This window comes from Arachis duranensis, chromosome 6, assembly GCF_000817695.3.
Source record: "Arachis duranensis cultivar V14167 chromosome 6, aradu.V14167.gnm2.J7QH, whole genome shotgun sequence".
NCBI classification, from domain to species: domain Eukaryota; kingdom Viridiplantae; phylum Streptophyta; class Magnoliopsida; order Fabales; family Fabaceae; genus Arachis; species Arachis duranensis.
In genome coordinates this window covers 19,476,435-19,484,056 of record NC_029777.3, presented here as the reverse complement: position 1 = coordinate 19,484,056, position 7,622 = coordinate 19,476,435, and the positions used below count along the sequence as shown (strand labels likewise).

The 7,622-nt window shown below is 38.8% G+C and overlaps 1 pseudogene; it reads left to right on the top strand.

The window, feature by feature from the left end:
• Positions 1–966: 966 nt before the first annotated feature.
• LOC110272534 (O-fucosyltransferase 8-like) overlaps positions 967–7,622 on the top strand; it is an 8,802-nt pseudogene continuing 2,146 nt past the window's right edge.

The following is a 7,622-nucleotide window of genomic DNA, read 5'->3' as shown; positions in this document are numbered from 1 at the left end:
CTCCTTTGTTATGAGTTTGTGTAACATCCCAAGTTTTTGGATAATTAAATTTATTATATTTGTTGAAGTTAAAGTTCTGGTGATAGAAAAATAAAGAAAAACTATATCATTTTATTTGAATAATTAATATTTTGAGAATAAACTATATTTTATAAAATGTGATTAATATGTTCATTTTATAATTTAAATTAAAAATAATTAATTGAACTTAGCAATATGTTGATAAATAATGTTCTTAAATATTTTTGATAAAATATATTTGATTTTAAAATCACTCCACCCTCCAATTTTATCAAAATATCTATTCATATCTATTTTTATTCCTTTATAAAATCTCTAATTTTTAACCTTAATTCCCAAATTGAATCAGAAACCCTAATTTTCAAATTGAAGAACCCTAACTCTAATCCCTCCTCACCATACTCAGCTGCATCCCCTTTCCCTTTAATCCCTTTCAAACGTAACACAGCAGCAAAGAAGGAGAGCTATGATCAAAAGAGAGGAAGAGCCACGCTGCCGCCGCTGTCCAGCTACCTCGCCACCACTGTGCCATTGTCGCTCCCTACTTTCAAACGTAACACAGCAGCAAAGAAGGAGAGCTATGATCAAAAGAGAGGAAGAGCCACGCTGCCGCCGCTGTCTAGCCACCTCGCCACCACCGTCGCGCCGCCACCGCGCCATCGTTTCTCCCAGCTCGCCGATATCCTCCATGTCGTTGCGCCACTGTTCGGAAAGAGGAGAGAGAGAGACGTTGAGACAGAGCAGCGCCGAGAGGGAGAGGAGCCGCTATCATCGTCGATTTGTGATCATCAGAGGAAGCCACTGCCGCCGATGAGTTGTCGCCGCTGTGATGTGTCCGAGAAGAGAGGAGTCGTGCGTTGAAAGCCGTCGCGTCTTGCCGCCAAGGGTTCCATCGCAGCTAACCCATCGCAATTGGTGTCACCGTCGTCCCTGTTGGATTCCACCATGGAGAGGAGAACGACAAGAGGGAGAGAGGGAGACAGAGCCGTGCGAGCCAGAGGAGGCACTGTTCTCGCTGTTGCTGCCACGGTCGCTGGTGAGTCGTGCACCGCCATCAGAGTCAAAGACAGCATCAGCCTTCTTGTTCTGGTTTCGATTCCTCCATTTCTAAAATTGTAACACTCATTCTTATTCTGCTTTAAACTTGTTCCTTTTCCATGTTCTTATTCTAATCCTAGTCACATATTCTTATTTTTGTTCTACTACTTTGCTTCAAAATTGCTATCATAGTTGAATTTGAAAACTATCATAGTTGAATTTGTTGTTGTAAATTATGATTTGAGATGAATTTGTTGTCGTATGTTGAATTAGACACTCAGTTGCTAGGGAAGTTCGTTGACAAGAAGAAAGATCATGATTCTGCCAAAAGGTCAATCAAGTATCTTACACTGCACTTAAGATTTGAAGTTGATATGGTTGCATATTCCCTTTGTGAGTTTGGAGGTGGTGAGAGTGAGAGAAGGGAACTTCAAGCCTATAGAGAAAGCCATTTTTCTCTTCTTGTTGAGCGCTTGAAGAATTCTACAAGGTATGATTATTTCTGCAATATGCTTTTCAAAAAATTGTTTTGATACATACCCTTGTATTGTGACATATATATATATATATATATATATATACTACTGATTGATGTTGTAGCCCTATATCTCCAATGGTTTTGAGGAAAATGGGAAGATGTCCATTGACACCAGAAGAAGCAGCACTTGTGCTAGTAGGCCTTGGTTTCAAGCACGGAACCTATGTTTACTTGGCTGGTTCTGGTATTTTTGGAGCAGATTCAAGAATGAATCCCTTCACCAAGCTCTATCCCAATGTTATTACAAAGGAAGATTTCCTTGCTCGATTGCTCCCAATGAACTTGAATCTTTTAAGAATTTTTATTCTCAGGTAATAAATATTCATGTTAATAATTTTCAAATTCAGTTGAAGCATGATTACTAATACTTAACAATGAAGGTTTGATGTTAATGCAGCTTGCTGCTTTGGACTTTATTTCATGTGCAACTGCTGATGTATTTTCCATAACAGACTCTGGTAGCCAACTCTCAGCAATGGTGTCTAGATTCAGAAGCTATTATGGTGGCGATTGATAAACCACTATTTTATGATTTATATTGTGCTAAATTAAGTGGATTTTATCAATCTTTCATACACTTATTCATACTAATTGCATGAGTTTACATTCTCCTTCCTGATTTCGTGCTATGATTGAAAACATGCTTCTTTGGCCTTATATTTGCTAATATTAATCATCTCTTATTACTATTAGATGCCTTGATATGTGTGTTAAGTGATTTCAAAGATTACAATGGCTCAGAGGATGGAAAGGAAGCATGCAAAAGTGGAAGGAATACAAGAAGTTGAAGGAACTGCAAAGCTATCAACATGACTCTCTTGCACTAAAACGATCATAACTTGAGCTACAGAGGCCAAATGATGCGGTTCTACTTGTGTTGGAAAGCTAACGTCTGGGGCTTTGATTTGATATATAATTTGTCATAGTGGCTGTACAGATAGGTGACGCGAATGCGTGCTCCACGCAGACGCGTTGCGTTTGCGAATCTCATTCTACGCAAACGCGTGGATGACGCCTCCCGTCACTTTGCCGCGACCTGTACGGACCAGATTTCACAATCAGCGATTTCTGGGCTGTTTTTGACCCAGTTTTCGGCCTAGAGAACGCAGATTAGAGGCTATAAAGTGGGGGAATGCATCCATTCATAATAATTCATTCATAACTCACAATTTTAGGTTTTAGATGTAGTTTTTAGTGAGAGAGATTCTCTCTTCTCTCTTAGGTTTTAGGATTAGGATTTCTTTAGTCATTAGGATTACTTCATCGTATCAGATTTAATAATTTATGTTTCTCTTCTACTTTTATTTACTCCGACACTTTTATTTGTGTTTGATTTATGTTGCCCAATTGGCTTATGAATATTGTCCATGTTGGAATTGACATCTTTATTAAATTGAGGTATTTCAGACTTATATGTTATTGATGCTTGGGCTCTATCCAAATTATTTTCATTCAAGTAGATTTTATTCCCTTTTGGCTTTGGTTGATTAATTGGTAACTCTTGAGTTGTCAAACTCAGCAGTGGTTGAAATTCGCAGATTCTAATTGATCTAGATCGCTCTAAAACTAGTCTTTCCACAGGGATTGACTATGACTTGAGGATCAAACTAATTAGTCCACTTGACTTTTCTTTGCTTTAGTAAAGGATAACTAAGTTGGATTAAAACCCAATTCTCATCACACCTGATAAGGATAACTAGGATAAGACTTCCAATTTCTCATATCTTGCCAAGAGTTTATTTTACAGTTATTTATTTATTTTACTTGTCATTCAACATACTCCTTTCTCACTTTCAAAACCCCCAATTTACAAGACTCATAACCAATAATAAGAGCATACCTCCCTGCAATTCCTTGAGAAGACGACCCGAGGTTTAAATACTCGGTTATCAATTTTAAAGGGGTTTGTTACTTGTGACAACCAAAATGTTTGTACGAAGGGATTTTCTGTTGGTTTAGAATCTATACTCACAACGCGACTATATTTTTACAAAATTCTTTACTAGCAAAAATCCTAACGTCAAAATGGCGCCGTTGCCGGGGAATTACAAACGTGTGCCTTATTATTGGTTATTGTAAATATTTTTCTTTTACTTGTTTATTTGTTTCTTCTCTTCCCTCCTCATTTCTGATAACTACTATGAATTCTCACCCCTCTCGCTTTGAGTTTAGTTCTAATTTTATTGCAAGGAATGGAAGCTATAACAGGACTATGCATCAAGGTCTAATCAATCAAAGATGGATGGAGCCAAGAGGATCTGATCACCCCTTTAGGCAACAACACCCTCTTAGATATCATGGACAGAGACCATTCTACAATGCATACCCAACTGATAGATTTGGTGGACCCCTTCTAGCTACCAACAAGCCCCACCCTATGCTCAGAGACCACCCTTTCAACATAACCTTAACCCACCATACTCACAAGCTTCTTTTCACCATTCCCCACCATATGATCCTTATCCGCCCCAACGCCAATCCAATTACTCCCAAGAACCACCACTCTCCTACACACCATGTCCATATCCATCAAGCCAAGAATCACAGGTTTGCTTCGAAGAATCAGTAAACCAATTCAATGCAACCCTTCATCAACTGGAGCAAGCAATAAATCAATTATCTTCCAGACGTTTAGACACCCAACAGACTCCCATGGCTTTATGTGGAGAATCTAATGAAGAATGTATTGTGAAGAAGACACGAGAAGCTCCAATGGACAGCATAGAGCATAACTTCATACTGGAAAAAGTAGAGGACGCTGTCATTGTAGAAGAAGAAGAGTTGGTTGAAGATTTAGGAAATGCTGAACCTCTGCAGGAATCCAGAGTTGTGGAGAATTTCGTCGAGAACGTTACAATTAATGTTAAGGAGGATAGTGCACAACCCCCAAGGCAGGTATCTTATGAGGAACTGGACGGAATGACCCAAGACTCAAGTTTTCTTGATGATGATAGTCACCACTCAAGTTCTCCTAGTAATGCTCTTGCATCCGCAAGTGAATTCTTTGAGACAGAAGAATCTTCCCCAAGTGAATACGAAGATGATGCAGAGGTCGAATTTTCTCAACCTCCCAATTATGACTCGAATGATGAAGAAGATATCGGTGACCTTGATAAAGACATGGTTGAATTGGAAGAAAATTGCCAAGAAGTAGAGGAATTCACTGAAGATCACAAGGGAGTAAGTCTTGCAGAACCACCGGAAACACCTATCCCACGGCCATTACCACCCAATACGAACTTCAAGTGGGTAAAATCCTTAACTTTCATCTTTACTTTTCCACTTGAATATGGTTTACTTGAGACAGATGGCCAGCTTAGAGCTCTTTGCGGCTTTAAAAGCAAACGGAAAATGACTCGCACTCAGAGCTGGTATGCAAGATTCACTGAGGTTTCACACTTCAATTTGATGTGCAAGAATTGGTGTCAAGCTCAATTGGAAGGATCTCGGACGCTGTTTGGTCACTGCAGTGAGAATTCGGATTACTCATCACCCGACTGGAAAAATGCAGACCAAGACAAAGACGGGTGTAAAAGTAGAATTTGGGATCTTGGAATCTATTCTACCATTCAACACTCCGGGAACCTGCAAGCCTGTTTGAACTCACACAAGGGCTTTACGTACTTTGTTTAAGACCCCGGAGGATGCTAGCATTCCAAACACTGGTGGAGATTTCTGGATGAATTCAAGCACAAGCCACCATAGCAGGAAGCTCATCAAATGTCCAACTTAAGAACTTTAACTAAAAGTGCTAGGTGTGAGACAACCCACCATGGTATGATCATTCCCCCTCTATTTTGCTCTGTTTTTGAATTTTGTTTGAACCTGAAGTTTTTGCATGACATTCACTGCATTTTGCATTCTACATACTGCATAAAAAAAGGCACCGTTGCCATTGCATAAAATTTTGTTTTGTGTATTGTGTAAGTGTGGGAACCTTTTGGGAACATGGATGATAGAAACAAAAAGGTAGAAAGTTAAAAAGAATAAAATTTCTTATATAAAAAAAATTGCATGTGACACGACCACGTTGATGACGCGTCCGCGTCATATGTGCGCTGGGAAGAAAATAATATGAACAGAGAGTCACGCGAAAGCGCGGCTGGAGGCGTGCCTTTGGCACAAATTGGTCCACGCAACCGCGTCGATGACGCGTTTGCGTCATGTGGGAAAAATGCCTCCCACGTGTCCGCGTCACCCACGCGAACGCGTGCCTCAAAATCGACGTAAAAATGGTGTATGGCCGAAAGTTGAGCTAGAATTGGGCTGGACTCGTGCTAAAAGCACAAGCCCTGCCACTCGTACGCGTGCACCACGCGTCCGCGCCGTTTTCAAATTTAGGCCATCCACGCGATCGCGTCAACCACGCGATCGCGTCAACCACGCGATCGCGTCACCCCAAAGATTTGGCAATATGAATTTCAAACAGAGAGTTGCGCAACCGCGAGGCTGCCCTCGCGCTAATGGCACAAATCAATCCACGCGACCGCGTGGATGACGCGTCTGCATCATTTCATAGAAGCGCTATCCGCGCGAACGCGTCGCTCACGCGTCCGCCTCACAAGCGACGCATAGCTTATCTAGAGCAGCTAATTATCTTATCCTTTCTTCCCCATATCTAAATCTTTTCTTTCCCTTCTTATTTCTTTCTTCCTCCCTTCTTCCTTTCTCTTTCTTCATCCCTTTAACTTCTCATCCTTCTTCACTCTCATTCTATTTTCCTTATTTCCATTAGTGTTAAATGGTCTTATTCAACTGTTGTATCTTTTCTGGTATTATTTTGGTGCTCAGTGACTTGTTTTATGCTGTTGGGTAATATTTTTTTAAGTCAATGCTAATCCTTTATGATATTTGTATTAATTTTGCATTGACATGAAATTATATTGTCTTGCACTCTCTTCCCCTTTGTTGCAACTTTTGCACCACTGGTATGTCATGTGCTTCTATTATTTTCTCATTTGCATGTTGTAGCTACCATGTAATTGGGACCCTCATTATTTGGCATTAACCTACCCAGACTTTTTTTATTTTCTTATTTTTATTTCTGGGTTACTTTTTCTTCTTTTTTCTCTTCTTTCAAGATGGCCACCGAATAAGGAAAGGAAAAGAACTTCTATATGGGGCGACAAACAAGTCCATCTGCACAAACCTTGGAGAAAAGTGCCAGTTGGAACAGCCCGTCCACCTGCACATCTTAACATGCACCGAGGACGGTGCAATCTTTAAGTGTGGGGAGGTCGATACCGATCTCCATGGGTTAGTTATTCTCTTCTCAACACCAATATTCTATTTCTTTGTTTAAGTTTCTTTTAAAGACCCTATTTTTGAAAATTTTCACTAATTTAAATTAAAAAAAATTTAAAATTTTCTATGTGTTAAATTTGTTTGAAGTTGTATTTGGAACATGGTTTTTGAGCCAAAGAACACACAACCTATGAGACTTGAGCTTATTTACATAGTTACATTATTTAACCATAAATTTTTATTCTTGTGTGTTTTCTTCTCTATGATTGTAATCTTTATTTTGTTCCAATCTATATGTCCAATATTTAGTGTATTTACATACTTGCATATGATTGAGGCCATTACTTATTTTTGCTCACTTATCCCAAATAAGCCTACCCTTAACTGTGGGAACAAGGGTTAATAAGGAAATATGTCATGATAAAATAATGGGAATTTGGGTACCTACTCATGTAAAACAAAAAATAAAAAAATTCCATATGCATTGATATGTTATTTTAGTTTTTATGTCTCTATAAAAAAAAAGAAAAAAAAAAGAAAAGAAAAAAAGAAAAAAATATATAATATAAATAAATAAATAAGGGGACAAAATTACCCCAATGTTAAGTTAATAAAAGATCAATGCATATGTGACACAAATCAAAAGAAAAGTTGACACATGAGTATGTGATATAAAAATGGGAATTATGGGTAGCTAGGTATGATTTTAGAAATTATATAGAATGTATGTATGTTAGGTGATAGCTCAGGTTACTCAAAGATTCAATTTATAGCTCACTTA